The sequence below is a fragment of the Acinonyx jubatus genome, chromosome B1, assembly GCF_027475565.1.
Source record: "Acinonyx jubatus isolate Ajub_Pintada_27869175 chromosome B1, VMU_Ajub_asm_v1.0, whole genome shotgun sequence".
Classification (NCBI taxonomy): Eukaryota; Metazoa; Chordata; class Mammalia; order Carnivora; family Felidae; genus Acinonyx; species Acinonyx jubatus.
In genome coordinates this window covers 165,882,970-165,899,406 of record NC_069382.1, presented here as the reverse complement: position 1 = coordinate 165,899,406, position 16,437 = coordinate 165,882,970, and positions in this window count along the sequence as shown.

Sequence of the window (16,437 nt, the reverse complement as noted above, 5' to 3'; positions counted from 1 at the left end):
ACTCAGAAAAAGTCAGATGGAAGAGAAGCATAGGGCAAAGAGTGGGGCAAGGAACTTCCGTGCCCTCTCCAAACACTTTGAGCACATCACTCTCCCAGCATCCCCACGTGTTCACCAACTCGGAAGGTCTCTTAAATTCTAAGGGTTTTAGCTCTGTGACAGAAAGGGCACAAAGACCAACTGTGTATTTATCATAAATCACGATATCCCCCAGAAAAAAGAAGTAGCTGAGAGGCCAGAGAGTTGTGCAGAGATTTCAACAGGTGCTCGGGTTGCAAAGTCAGAGTTTGGAGTTCAAGTGATCCACACAATGGACGTTTCCTTGAAATCCCAGAAGGGCCCCATATTTAGAATAAAGCCAAGGATTGAGGGCTATATTGTAGAGCTAAGGGAAAAAACAAAACACACTTGCCTTTAGAACGCCAAAAACAAAACTTTCATGATATCATGGTATCTTTGGCTGCTTGCTAGAGCAAAACCTAACACTTGAACTAAGAATAGAAAGGAACTCATTGAATATGAAAATAGATAACTAACATTATACTTAATGGTAAAAATATTAGTTTCCCCCTGAAATCAAGAAGAGTACATGAATGTTCACTTTTATCACGCCTATTCAATATTATGATGAAGGTCCTGTCCAGTGAGACCAGCAAGAAAAAAAAAGTCACAAAGATTGGGAAAAAATAGAGCTCATTCTTTGTAAACCACATGACTAGCATGTAGAAAACCCAAAGAAATCTACGAACTACTGAACTTCAGAGTGAAGTTGAAATTATTGGATTTGAGGTCCTTTTATAAAAATTAAAAATGCAGCACACAAATCACAAACAATTTGAATATAAATTAAAACAATACAGTTTATAATATTATCAGCAACCTTTAAGTATATGGAATACATTTTACAAAATACATGTAAGACCTCTACATTTAAAACTAGAATGTAAATTTTGCTGAGAAAGTATAGAACCCAAATACATAAGGAAATAAGCCACATTTTGGATTGGAAGATGACATTTTAAAGATATTTATAGTTTCAATGTCTCAATGCAATAATCTCAAAATCCGTCAGACTTTCTGTAGAATTTGACCAGCAATTTTAAATTTATATTAAAGATGCAAGCAATCTAGAGTATTCACGAACATTTTTAATAAGTAGAGTAAAATCAACAAGTAGACAAGTGGAATAAAGAATAGAGAAATAGACACATGCAATGAGGTCAGGTGATTTTCAAGAAAGATGCCAATTCAAGGCAGTGGGGAATGGAGAGTCTTTTTTGACAAATAATCCGGAACTACTAGATTCACATCTGGAAGAAAAATGACATCGAAAACTGCTACCAAGGCCACCATTCCTGCCTCAGGCATATAGTAGTGGCTAGAGGCCAAGGATTCTGCTAAATATCTTACAAAACACAAGACAAGCCCACCCCTCAAGTGGGTCCAGTCAGAAACGTCAATAGTGTCCAGAGAGGCAAATCTGCTGTAAATGTTAATGCTAGAGGTGCCTGGGTGGCTCAGCTGGTGAAGCGTCTGACTTCAGCTCAGGTTATGATCTCACAGTTCATGAGTTTGAGCCCCACGTCGGGCTCTGTGCTGACAGCTCGGAGCCTGGAACCTGCTTTGGATTCTGTATCTCCCTGTGTCTCTCTTACCCTCCCCCACTAGCATTCTGTCTGTCTCTGTCTCCCTCAAAAATAAATTATCATTAAAAATAAATAAATAAATAGATAGGTAGAGAAATAGATAAATAATGTTAATGCTAAGCCAGGAGACTATCCTTACAATCCTGGGGTAGCAAAGATGTTTTGCATAAGTCACAAAGCACCTAACTATAGAAAATGATAAATTGGACTTAATTAAAATCTCCTCACTAAAAAAATATGAAGAGGGAAGCCACAACTGGGAGAAAATGTTTACAGTACAAATGCCTGTTAAAAGACTTATAACTAGTATATATAAATAACTGAAAAAAACACTAATAAAGACACTCTAAAAAAGCAGTGGACACTTCACACAAAAGAAGACACATGAATGGTCAAAAACAAGGGGAAATATACATATTAATCATCAGGGGAATGTGAATTAAAACCACAGTGTGCCCTTGCTATCATATTTACTATCATATTTACTATCATATGATCATAAATACTATCATAATACTATCATGTTATCATAAATACTATCATAGTTAGAATAGCTAACATTTAATTTTATTTATTATTATTTTATTTTAGAGAGAGAGAGTGCGTGAGCAGGGGAGAGGAACAGAGGGAAAGACAGAATTCCAAGCTGGTTCCATGCTCAGTGCAGAGCCCAACGCAGGGCTCCGTCCCACGACCCTGAGATCATGATCTGAACCAATATCAGGAGTCGGATGCTCGGGATGCCTAGGTGGCTCAGTTGGTTGAGCTTCTGACTTTGGCTCAGGCCGTGATCTTAGGGTTTGTGAGTTCTGTGAGTTCGAGTTTGAGCCCCGCATTGGGCTGGCGGCTGTCAGCACAGAACCTGCATCAAACCCTCTGTTCCCCCTCTCTTTCTGCCCCTCTCCTGCTCTCTCTCTCAAAAATAAATAAACGTTAACAAAAAGGAGTCAGATGGTACACCAACTGAGCCACCCAGGCGCCCCAAATAGCTAACATTGTAAAAGATGGAAAATGTAACATGTGGGTGTAGATATGGAATGACTGGATCTCTTATCCATTGCTAATGAGAATGTTAAATGGTGCAACCAGTTAGGAAAACCGTTTGATGGTTTCTAATAAACGTAAACATATGCAATTGCATGCCCAACAATTTTACTCCTAGTTATTTATTCAAGAGAAATAAAAAGCCCTATGTCCACATTGTGTAAGAGTTTCATGGAATCTATATTCATAACAGGCAATAAGCAAAATGCCCACTGACAGGAGAATTGATAAGAATATTATGGTATTTTAAAATGGTATATTAATATGATATATTATTACTAGGCACACTACCTGGTGATAAAAAGGAACAGGCTATTGATTCTAGCAATAACATGGATCAATCTCAAAAACATTACGTGAATAAACTAAGCAAGACATGAAGCATATATACGATGTGACTCCACTTATGTGAAGCTACAAATTAAGCCAAAATCAATCTATAGAACAATTGCCTCACAGCGGGGAGGGGGCAAAAAGAGGAAATTAAATATGACCAGAGCTAAGACAGGGGTACAAATTACAGTTGTTCAAAGTAGGTTTCTCTTCTGTCAAGAAAGGGGGGAAGAGCTTCTCCCATGAGTGAGCAGATTCTTAACATAGTTCCAACATATTTCTGAGGTTTGATTAACTAATAGGGCCTATCTGGAAATTTCCTAACTACTCAGGCACTGGCTGTGTGTTGGCAAATCTAGTCCTACTCCCAATATCCTCCTTGTCTGGGGTATAACCAGGATGGAGAATTAGAATAGTACAGTGGATTCTAATTTTCAGGCCCTATCTCGGATTATGAGCTTGAAGGACAAAAGCTCTCTCTCAGTTGCATTCAGAAGGAATTTGTTTTTGTTTCTTTTATTCTTTTTGCCATGCATTGGCATGGAATTAAAGTGTTATGTTTTCTGCTGATTATTTGTGGGCCTCTAAAGAAGAACATTATGGAAAAGTAATGAAATTAAACAAAACAATACAAAAACCTCAGACATCTCATAGAGTTGCAGAAGTTAATGAGACTAATAGGCTCATAAACAGGCTTATTTAAAAATAAACTTACGTTAACTTTCTGGAAGAACTTGATTTAGAAGTTTCATGTCTGTTTCAGTTTTATAAAATGCAAGTAGGAAATAATTATACCTGCTATATTTATCCCACATTGTTGTTCTGTGTGATTAATTAGAGTATATAGGAAAGTATATCTATTTTAAAAACACAGAGCATGATGCAGAAGCATAGAACAATTTCATAATTACCGTAAAAGTTGTGTCTCAACAATGTATCTTTTTACTGACCAGATAAGGAAATGGGCTAACATTTATTGGACGCCTTCTGTATGCTTGGGTTTTTAGAAGGTGTCTCATATATTCTTTAGTGTACCGTGAAGAAACTGTGATTCAGAATGTCAGTTAATTTTCCTAAAGTCTTGACATTTATATTAATTTATTGTACCATAAGTGTCCACATAAGCTGGCTTTATTTCTGGTATAAAGTGGGAAGTCAATCAAGGAAATAACAAACTTGCTCAAAGATGAACACCTACATAATCAATAGAATAGGAATGAAAAGAAAAGTCTGCCCCGTGCTCTTACGGCATTACATTTCATATATTCTTGCCTGCATTCTTGCCATGTATTTCAAAAGCCAGGCGATGCTGGCTGTTGGCAAAGGCTATACAGTGATGCAGTCAAGGCTAGGATGGTCCAAGAAAACATTTTTAACTAAGATTGGTGTGTGTGTGTGTGTGGGGGGGGTCTTCAAGAATGATACATACCTAATAATTATAAATGAATATTTGTTTTTTAATCTTCTTGTCATCCCAAGGTCTTTTTTAAAAAGGCTAAATTATAGCCTTTTGACTTGTCTTTCATGCACAAACATCACACCCAGTAAAGAAGTCAGTCTGGAGTTCTTCAAAGTGGAGTGAAAATTTAAAGACTCGTTGGGCAAGCAATCTGACAGTAATACTTTCTAGATTGGGGGGATTGTTTTTTCTGCTTTTTTAAAAAATGTTTATTTATTTTGAGAGAGAGGGAGAAAGAGAAAGAGGAGGAGTAGAGAGAGAAAGAGAGAGAGAGAGACAGACAGACAGAATCCCAAGCAGGCTCCACACTGTCAGCCCAGAACCTAATGTGGTGTTCAATCTCATGAACCATGAGATCATGACCTGAGCTGAGATCAAGAGTCAGATGCCCAACTGACTGAGCCACCAGGCACTTCTCTCCCGCTCATTTGTAGTTTTGTCAGCCACAATAATTTGACAATAATTTTTTTAGTACTTAATTTTGTAAAATTATTTCTAAGGCATTAAACATAGTTCTCATAGAATAAACATCTTTCTCTTTGCTCTTGTATTTAACCCGTCCATGTAACATTTAGTTGTAACAAATTATTTCACCTAATCAAAATTAATGTGATTTAGTTATACAATTATATCTATAATTACCAGCACAATTATAAATCTAACAGATTTGGTTAGAAACAACTGATTCACGGGAGATACATTTGTCTGCTGATAGCCCAAGTAGGCAGGCAGATAAGAGTGTTTCTCCCGGTTGCAAGCATCAGCAGGCAGAAGGCGTTGGAGGAATGTATTACAGAGGGAATGGGGAGCGTATGCCCATCTGGAACGTATGTGAAGTGGAACTTGGCTAAAAAGCTTTAGCTTGGGTCACCTGGGTGGCTCTGTCGGTTAAGCATCTGACTTTTGATTTCCACCCAGGTCATGATCCCAGGATCATGGGATGGAGCCCTGCATCGGGTTCTGTGCTGGGCACAGAGCCTGCTTAAGATTCTCTCTCTCTCTCTCTCTCTCTCTCTCTCTCTCACTCTGCCCCTCCCCCCCCACTTTCACGAGCGTTCACTCTCTCTCTCTCCCACTCTCTCTCTCTCTCAAAAAAAAGCTTTAGCTAACTGATGACTGATGGGACCATAACAATAACCAGAGACATGGTTGATAATATGCTCAAGGTTATTCACCATCACCTTCCTCACCTTCAGGTTTAAAAAAAATATTTTTTAATGTTTATTTATTTTGAGAGAGAGGTAGAGTGTGAGCAGGGGAGGGGCAGAGAGAGAGGGAGAGAGAGAGAATCCCAAGCAGGTGCTGCACTGTCAGCGCAGAGCCCAGGGCAGGGCTCAAACTCACAGGGTCATGAGCTGAGCTGAAATCGAGAGTCAGATGCTTAACCAGCTGAGCCACCCAGGCATCCCCACCCTTCAGGTTTCTTCTAATGTAGGCTGTGTTTGACCTGCAGGGTTTGACCGGAGATTCAATTACTTTGGAAGACCTGTTGCTCTCTGCAAGACTGAAAGACCCCCTCACCTGTCTCACTTAGAGACAGTCTCTTTCTGTCTCTGGCTTACTTCACTTAGCATAATGTCCTCTGCATGTGGCATCTAAAAACATGGAAAATACAGAATCTGAGAGGAGAGTGATAGAGTAGAATGGTAGGTACTAGGATAGGAGAAGTGGGGAAAACAGAGATGTTAGTCAGAAGGTACAAAGTTTCAATTATGAAGGACAAATAAGTCTTAGAGATCAAACACATCATCATGACTGTAGTTCAAACCAATGCAGTGAATACTAGACACTTAAGAGAGTAAATTTCAGGTGCTTTTTTGGACACACACACACAAAGGTAACTATGTGTGGTGATATTATATTATATATGCAAATATAATATATATGTGTATATATTATATATTATATATGTATATATATGTATTGTATATACATATATATATATATATATATAATTTTAGTGAGAGAGAGAGTGAACTCAAGTGGGGGAGGGGCAGAGAGAGAAAGAGAGAGAGAGAGATTGAGAGAGAGAGAGAATCCCAAGCAGGCTCCATCCACGCTCAGATTGGAGCCCTGCAAAGGGCTCGATTCTATGACTCTGGGATCATGACCTGAGCCGAAATCAAGAGTCAGGATCTCAATCGACTGAGCCACACAGGCATACCAAGGAGACGGTATGTTAATTAGCTTGACTGTATTAATCATTTCACTATGTATATCAAATCATCATGTTGTGCACCTTACATATATAAAATTTTTATATTAAAATAAAAAAAAATAATTTCATAAAAGAGAAACAGTCTCATAGAACATGCAGCCGTAGCGGACTTTTGTTTCCTGGAAGTGATCTCAGGGGACACTGACCAAGAAGTATTCTCCTTCGGAGAGCCACTGGCCTCTGGAAATTCCTGGATGGGAAAAAAACCCATTCTTTCACCTCTGGGGAGGTATCCGTGTCTCAAAGCACACTTCCTTCAAGAAAAGAAGGATCGCTCATTCTCTTGCTCTGGCCCCATTCTGAACTGTTTGAACTCTTTCATTAAACTTAGCACAGAACACACTGGAAAACTCAGAATGCACAGTTTGGTGGGAAGGTGACTTTGGGAATATAGCTTTCATAAAAGAATATAAGATGTCCTGAAAGCATTGCTTACATGCCGCAAAACCGAAGACTACCCTTAATATTAATCGATATCTGGAAAATCCATATCGATTGCCCACATTGCACCTGCCTCAGGTATCATTCTGCACTTTTGTATTTTATTCTCTATATTTTCCGTGATCTTAACCCTTTTCTCTCTGCAACCTTGTTTGAGGGATATCAAAATAAGATGTTACCCGAAGACACGAAAGCAAAACGTGTGCAAAATATGGAGCGTGGTGGGGGCGCCTGGGTGGCGCAGTCGGTTAAGCGTCCGACTTCAGCCAGGTCACGATCTCGCGGTCCGTGAGTTCGAGCCCCGCGTCGGGCTCTGGGCTGATGGCTCGGAGCCTGGAGCCTGTTTCCGATTCTGTGTCTCCCTCTCTCTCTGCCCCTCGCCCGTTCATGCTCTGTCTCTCTCTGTCCCAAAAATAAATAAACGTTGAAAAAAAAAATTAAAAAAAAATATGGAGAGTGGTGGCATGGAAGTCTGGGAAGAGCACTTATTTATTGCAATAAAAGAAAAATGTTGAGACTGATGGGAATAGTGATCTTCAAATGTTTTTTTACGCACCGCTGGTTGCTTTGATGCACATATTATATTAGATCCACATAATATATTACGTATTGCTTTGCATTTGCTGAACGAAGCCACCGGGAAGCCTGAAAAGCCCCTAGGAGGAGCAGTGGTTCCAAAACTAAGGTGCTGTTTCCTGGAGAAGCAGATGCCATTTCACTGCTCTGAAGTTTACATATTTGCTTTGACCTTTAGAGGTCTATTTTGAGTGGTTTGCTGTCTGCTGTAGGTTTTACCTGGAGACAGAATTGTCGATGTATCTACTGTCACGTTTTTGTTTGCTGGCTAGGAAATATTACAGCAAGCTTTATTCTTAAGAAAGAGAAATATATCTGTGTCTCAGAACATTCTTCCCCAAGGTAAAATTGTCTGTACTTTTCGTGGGCTTTTTTTTTTTTCCCCAGTAGTTGCTGCCAATCCTTTGCTGTTGCGAATATGGGAACAGCCACTGGCTGCTGCACTCTTCCCTTTTTCTTCTCCTTCCATGCTTGTGGAAATAAGAATTGGGGAAAACTATTGAGCCTACTTCTGAAGCAGACGTTTCTGAATACAACATTTAAGGGAGTTAGTAACGTTATTGGGGTCGTTAATTGTAGAAGACTCCCCGAGTTCCTGGAATAAAAACGAAGCCCGTGACTCTCAGTCGAAACATGTACCAGGCACTGTGAGGGATACAGAGACAGTATGATGTGGCCTTGTCCTTACCATGATTGGGGAGATAGGCATGTCATAGTGTTATGCCCAGAATTCGTGATCCCCAAAGACCACCAGGGAGTCGAGTCCGATGCAAAAGCAAAAGAGCCTTTATTCGAGCTAGCTCGAGCTCAATCTCCTATCTGCACCGACGCAGTGGTGAGATACCAGAGGGGGAGAGGGGGAGAGGGGGAGAGGGGGAGAGGGGGAGAGGGGGAGAGGGGGAGGGGGGGGAGAGGGGGAGGGGGGGAGAGGGGGAGGGGGGGAGAGGGGGAGAGGGGGAGAGGGGGAGAGGGGGAGGGGGGGAGAGGGGGAGAGGGGGAGAGGGGGAGAGGGGGAGAGGGGGAGGGGGGGAGGGGGGAGGGGGGAGGGGGAGGGGGGGAGGGGGGAGGGGGAGGGGGGAGGGAGAGAGAGAGTTTCAAAAGCACGAAGGTTTTATAGGGATCATGGCCTTAGCTGATTGGCTGGGGAAGGGTTGTGGACTCAGCCGATTGGCTGCCAAAGTGTGGTCCCAGATCACCAATTATCAGCGTCACCTGGAACTTGTTAAAAATGCAAATATTGGGCCTGGTGGTCACAAACCTACTGAATCAGAAACTCCGGGGGTGGGGCTCAGTAACCTGTGTTTGAACAAGTCTTCCAAGAGATTCTGATGCACCTGAAGTTTAAGAACCACTGTGTCTGAGGATCTCTAACATGTTCGGCCTCAGTGTATACAGAACATTTCTCACTGGTCACCATTGGCTGTCAGCCTTGCTGTGCTATATAAATACCTAGCACCAAACATCATCCCCAGAGACTCTGATTAATTGGTTTGGGGAGGGGTAAAATGCTCCCAGGTCATTCTAAGCCTGGACAGGGTTGAGGGCTCTGGCCCCTACCCGAGAGAAGCTCTCCCTCTTCTACTCACACGTTCCACGCCTCTCACACTCCCCTTCCTCCCACCTCAGACTTTGGAAGAATGCATCAATCGGTAGCCTGCTTTCTTAGAAAACATAAGTTACTCAAGGGGAGGAGGGGTGTTCTGAGGTTTGAGCAGGAACTTCTTTCTGCGGCCATATTGGGGACATAGTCACTAGTCAGCCGGCCTAGGTCTGCTCTTTCAATAGATAAATAGAATACAAGTTCTGTCATGAGACTATTGTCTGGTAAGGACACTAAATATTATAAGGAGCTCAAAACAGCCGGATATTTGAACATGGGAGCCTTTTGGGGGGACTTAGCTGGAAGCTGTGCCTTTGATAATAGCTAGGATTTCTATAAGCCAAGACATGGATGGAAGTCGTGGCCCATGCTGAGCACAATGCCTGGCGGATGACAAACATTCATTACATGTACCAAGTGTCCCCAAAGATGATGATGATAGGCAATGTGTCACTGGGGCTAGGAGCGCGGGCTCTGGATTTGAACTCTCTGGTTTTGAATCCCAGTTCTCCTATTTACCAGCTATGACTTCAGGTAATTTTCTTATACTTACTGTGCCTCAATTTTCTTATTTGTAAAATGGGAGTAACCCTAACCCCTACCTTATAGGGTTGTTGGGAGAATTTACATTTAAATTTCAGTACCTGCCACATAAGACTAGAAATCCTTTAGAAATTGATTGTGAAAGCTTTGAAAGGACAAAGCTCTGTACTCATCCTGGAAGCAATGAATGCTTTTTCAATCACGTTATTTACATCATGAAAGATTGGTTTGGAAAAACAAAGTGATTATTTATTAAAAGAAGTGATGGAATTGGGAATAATAAGAATTTAGGGCGCCAAGCATACTCTTAACCAATGACAGTATATGGTGCTGGATTGTTTTTTGGTGTTTTTTTTTTTTTTTTGTTGTTTTTGTTTTTTGTTTTTAATTCTCAGAATACATGTATCTGGGAACCAAGAGGTGGAATTAAGTATGGATCCTCTAAATATTACTCTTATAGTCTGACTCAGAATATTTTTGCCTCTATCCCCATGATGTTATGCTCTTGATATCTTAGTATTCAAAGGACAAGAGCTTGCATCAGACCCCAAGCAATGGTCTATAAAACAAAGAATTGAGACTTCCAGAAGGGCATTTTTAGCTTCTGGTGACACCAGACCTATGGAAGAAAAAGTTACTGTTTGGCAGACTGATTGATCCTGTTTATGGAGAATAGCATCGGTGCTACACAATATATGCAAGAAGGGAGATATCTGGAATTCAGGACATTTCTCAGTCACCTTCTAGATACTGCCATATCCAGTGATAAAGGTTCATGGAAGATTACAGTCTTGCAATAAACGCAGGGCAACCAAAAGGTAAGATAACCTGGAAAGGAGGTTTTGAATAACTCTACTAGGAAAAGAACCCAGTCTACTGAGGTGCTGACAGAGGGCAGACTTAACATGAAATAAGACAAGCAAGAAATTTGGAAATACAAACCAACTTTCATGACCAGTTGTAGAAACAAGGATGAAAGTAGCTACCCACATGTTCTAACTGACCTCCGTATTTTCTTCCCCCTCACCTTCCCCCACTACTGGGCAGAGTGTGGAGTTGGTAGTTTGATAACTGAGTCCATATTTAACTTTAAATTCCTATCAAAATCTCATCAATCATGTCTGTCATTGTCTCTGTCCCTGGGTCAGCTTTATTTCTTCTCTCTAGTTCAGCTACAATTTCATTTTGATGCTTAGGAATAGCCTGGGTGAAAATCAAAGATGTGTGGGTCCTTGTTGGGGAAGATAATTCAGCATAGCCTGTAGCTGATGCGAAAAGCTTTTTAAACACCAGGCTAGTTTGTCATTGTGCTTTGGAGAACAGTGACTGGAAATGAGAATGTGAAATAAAACGAATAGATCTGTGGGCACCTGGGTGGCTCAGTTGATTAAGCATCCGACTTCAGCTCAGGTCATGATCTCACGGTTCGTGGGTTTGAGCCCCACACCAGGCTCTGTGTGACAGCTCAGAGCCTGGAGCCTGCTTCAGATTCTGTGTCTCCCCCTTTCTCTGCCCTTACCCTGCTAATGCTCTGTCTCTCTCTCAAAAATAAATAAACATTAAAAAAGTAAAAAATAAGTAAAAAGAATAGATCTGGTTCATTTACTGTGTCTTGGGCAGGGATCTGGAAGAGGAAGTGTATCTCACTAAGAAGTGACAAGCACCATTCATCAAACTGTGCAGGGTATGTCTTCAGTATTGGCCCGTGTCTGTAAAAATCATAGCACCAGTGGAATGATCAGATGCTAGCTCAGGAAATCAGGGTCTCCTCAGAATTTTGGAAAATCCAAGGGCTTCAAGAACTTTTCAAGTGAGAGATATTTATTCCCCGCTAATGAGGAAGATGCATATTTGAGCAATTGTTTGGAAAAATCAAAGTAATGTTACAGTAGGCTTTCATGCCAGCACATTTTCTTTGCATATCTGAGTTGCAGGAGTGATTTTTGGTGCATATAATTACTAACTTCTGATGATTAAATTTATACATGATCACTGTAATTTTTTTTAAATAAAGATAAAACTAAAGAAAAAAACAGCACAAATGCACACTTTGAGGTTATTTCCTTTAGAACTTCTCACTTATATTTGTATGAAATGTGTACATTTGGATCATTCTTTTTCTTTTTTTTTTAATTCTTTTTTTTTCAATATATGAAGTTTATTGTCAGATTGGTTTCCATACAACACCCAGTGCTCATCCCAAAAGGTGCCCTCCTCAATACCCATCACCCACCCTCCCCTCCCTCCCACCCCCCATCAACCCTCAGTTTGTTCTCAGTTTTTAACAGTCTCTTATGCTTTGGCTCTCTCCCACTCTAACCTCTTTTTTTTTTTTTCCTTCCCCTCCCCCACGGGTTTCTGTTAAGTTTCTCATAAGAGTGAAACCATATGGTATCTGTCTTTCTCTGTATGGCTTATTCCATTCTTTTTCATTTCCAGCCTTACGAAGATATAATGGGCAAATAAAAAGTGTATATATTTATATTGTACAATATGATGTTTGTGATATATGTATGCATTGTGAAATGATTACCAAAATCAAGCTAATTAACTGGCTTTAATTACCTCATTTAGCTATCTTTTGCACATGTGTGTGCATATGTGTGTGATAAAAGCATTTAAAGATCTAGTCTCTTGGACTAGAGTCACCATGTTGTACATTGGATCTCCAGAATTTATTCATCTTGCATAACTGAAACTTTGTGCCCTCTCACCAGCATCTCCCCATTTCTCTGAACGGCCAGCTCCTGGCAGCCATCATTATACTCTCTGTTTGGGGGAGGTCAATTGTTTTAGATCACAAATATAAGTGATAGGAAACAGTATTTGTCTTTCTATGACTGACTTATTTAACTTAGCCTAATGTCCTCCAGGTCCATCCATATTGTTGTGAATGATATGATTTCCTTCTTTTATAGGCTAAATAACACTTTGATGTATTTATATGTAACATTTCTTTAACCATTCATCCATTGAGGGACACATAGGTTGTTTCCATATATTGGCTACTGTGAATAATGCCACAATACACATGAGAGCACAGATATCTTTTCTAGATACTGACTTCATTTCCTTGGGTATATATATCCAGAAATGGTATTTCTGGATCGTGTAGTAAATCCATTTTTAATTTTTTGAGGATCCTCCATACTGCTTTCCACAGTATGGTTGGTTTACATTCTCACCAACAGTGCACAAGGGTTCACTTTTCTCCATTTCCTTATCAACACTTAAGTATCTTCTCTTTTAAGAAAAATTTTTAATGTTTTTTATTTATTTTTGAGAGAGAGAGAGAGAGGGAGAGAGAGAGAAATAGAGCATGAGTGAGAGAGGGGCAGAGAGAGAGGGAGACACAGAAACTGAAGCAGGCTCCAGGCTCTGAGCTATCAGTACAGACCCCAATGTGGGGCTCCAACTCATGAACCGCAAGATGATGGCCTCAAACGAAGTTGGATGCTTGACTGACTAAGCCACCCAGGTGCTCCTATTTTTAATAACAGCCATTCTAATAAAAATGAAGTGATGTATTGTGATTTTGATTTGCATTTTCCTGATATTAGTGATATTGAGCACCTTTTCATACACGTGTTGGCATTTGTATGTCTTCTTTGAAAAAAAGAAGTCCTTTTCCAGGTCCTTTGCCAATTTTTTAATCAGCTTATTTGTTTTCTTGCTATTAAATTGTTTAAGTTCCTTATATGTCTTGGATATTAACCTATCAGATATGTGATTTGTAAGTATTTTCTCCCATTCCTTAAGCTGTCTCTTCACCCTGTTGGTTGTTTCCTTTGCTGTGCAGAAGTTTTTTGGTTTGATAATGTCCCACTTGTCTATTTTTGCTTTTGTTGGCTGGATTTTGGGATCATATCCAAAAAATCATTGCTCAGACCAATATCAAGAAGATTTTCCCCTAATCTTCTTTGAATAGATTCACATTAAATCTTTAATTCATTCTGAGTTGATTTTTGTATACAGAGTGAGATTAGGGTCCAATCTCATTCTTCCGCCTGTGGGTATCTAATTTTCCCAGCAGCATTTGTTGAAGAGACTATTCTCTCTCCCTGTGTGCTCTTGGCACCTTTGTTGAGATTGACCATTTATGTGTGGATTTATTTCTGGGCTCTCTGTTCTGTTCCACTGGTCTGTATGTCTGCTTTTATGCCAGCTTCATGCTGTTTTGATTACTATAGCCTTGTAGTATGTTTTGAAAGTATACCATGATACTCTCAGTTTTGTTCTTCTTTCTTGAGATTGCTTTGGCTACTCAGGGCTTTTGTGGTTTCAAATGAATTTTAGAATTGTTGTTTTCTATTTCTGTAAAAAAAAATGCCATTGGAATTTTGATAATAATTGCATTGCCTGTGTCAGCAGGTAGGTGGGTCTTGTGCCTGAGTTCACAGGGGCCAGCCTAGAGCTTTGGTCCATGGGAGTGGGCCTAGAGACTCTGTCCACAGGATTATGCCTGAAGCCTGGGTCCATGATGGACAATCTGACGCTGGGGCAGGTGTGGTGCCTGGGTCCATGGGGATGAGCCTTGTCCTGAGTCTGGGGCTGGCCTGGCACCTAAGTCCACAGAGATAGGCCTGGTGCCTGGGTATTTAGATGGCTGGCTTGTTGCCAGGGTCAGGTTTGAAGTCTGATTCCTTGGGCAAAAACTGGACCCTGAATCTGTGACGACTGACCTGGAACTGGGTGCACAAGGGTAGTCCTAGACCCTGGGTCCACTGGAGAGGACCTGGACTTTTGGTTTGCTGGAGACTTGGGCCACACAGGTTGTTCTGGGGGTGGGCCAGGAGCCTAGGGCCAAGGAGTTGGCCTGGTACTGAGGAGGGTCTGGTGGCTGAAGTCCATGGAGAAGTCTGGGGCTCGCTTCACTTTTCTTTTCTCAACCCACAGGGAGGGTATCCCTCTCTGCTTCACTGCCTCGGCTTGGGGAAAAGGTGATGTAGGTAATGTGAAACTGTCTTTCCTACACTCTTCAATGTGTCTTTTCTTATTTCTGTGCTCCATCCAGGTGCTGTAATCTCTCACCTGGAATCCTTAACTCTTGGGAAGGTATTTTTTTCAGGGTAGTTGTTCACATGGATGTTTCTGTAAGGGGATAATCCCTGGAAACTCATTCTGCCATCTTGCTAGCATCATTCTCTGTATCTTTCTGTATGTATGTTTCTTCTTGCTAATTACAAAAATATATGTGTGTGTGTGTGTGTGTGTGTGTGTGTGTGTGTCTTTATTTTTGAGAGAGAGAAAGAGCTGGGGAGGAGCAGACAGAGAGAGGCAGACACAGAATACGAAGCAGGCTCCAGGCTCCAAGCTGTCAGCACAGAGCCTGTTGCGGGGCTCGAACTTATGAACCATGAAGTCCTGACCTGAGCTGAGGTCCAACACTTTACAGACCGAGCCACCTAAGCTTGCCTCTTCTTGCTAATTTTTAATCAAGAAACATAGAACTATCCCTTCTTCAGCACTTTATTTCAGTTTGGCTTAAATGTCACTGCAACCAGGGAGCTTCCCTGACTACTCTATTTAAACTATCATCCTCCGAACTCCCATATTGTTTCTCACTTTGCTTTTCATCATAACATTTATTGGTAGCTAGCAATGTATTATATTTAGTTGTTACTATGGCAGGGATTTTGTTCACTTCATTATCCCTAAATGCTAGAATAATGACAGTTATGTTATAAATACTTAGTAAATATTTATTGAATAAATTTATTAAAATATTTATATAATTCAATAAAGCTTATTCATGTAGGGAATTCAAACATTTTGTTAAAATTATTGTTTATTATTGTAAATAAATAAAATTATTTATTCTACTTTTTTTTTTTTGCTTTTTTTATTATGGTAGAATTACTTTGCGTATCCTCCTCCTTTCTTTTGTTAAAGTTATTATGATGAATGATTCTGTTTTCCAATTGTATTTCTGAGTGATTTATATGCAATTTTCTTTTTGAAAGTTGGTTTATAAAATTATTTTGTGTGGGCCATTTTTTGGACTCTATTACTGATTCTTAAAATATTAAAATTGATTCACTTGCATTTTTTAAATATATATTTATATAATTGGGTGCTGAAAATGGCTGATTGATTAGTTAGCTCATGGAATATTCTGAATAGACTACAACCTTCCTGTTGGTATTAATAATATATTTTAACCTTTATGTTGTCAATGCTAAGGATGACTCTTGACTTACACTATATTCCTAAAATTTGCTCAGTTGCTATCTGATTGCCCACACATTTTTGCTTATGCCACCCAAATCCTGTTAAGTACAGAAGCATACCAAGAGAGAATGGCCAAGGGAATTATGGCTGCAACTGGTCAAAATCTGTAAATGAATAATTTCTTTTGGTCCCACTGAAATCCTCTTATAAGAAGGTAAAGGAGGTGGAGTAAATGGAGAAGTTCCATGGCTTGATATGTGTCCCCAGCCATGCAAATAACTATATTTGTTGTCAGGTTCAGGAAATTCGGGTTTCTACTCTTCCCTTATTCTTCCCAATTCTATTCTGAGCAGTGCTCAATGACTCAGAAAGAGCTAGGTCAACCACATTCATGGATTCAGCACAT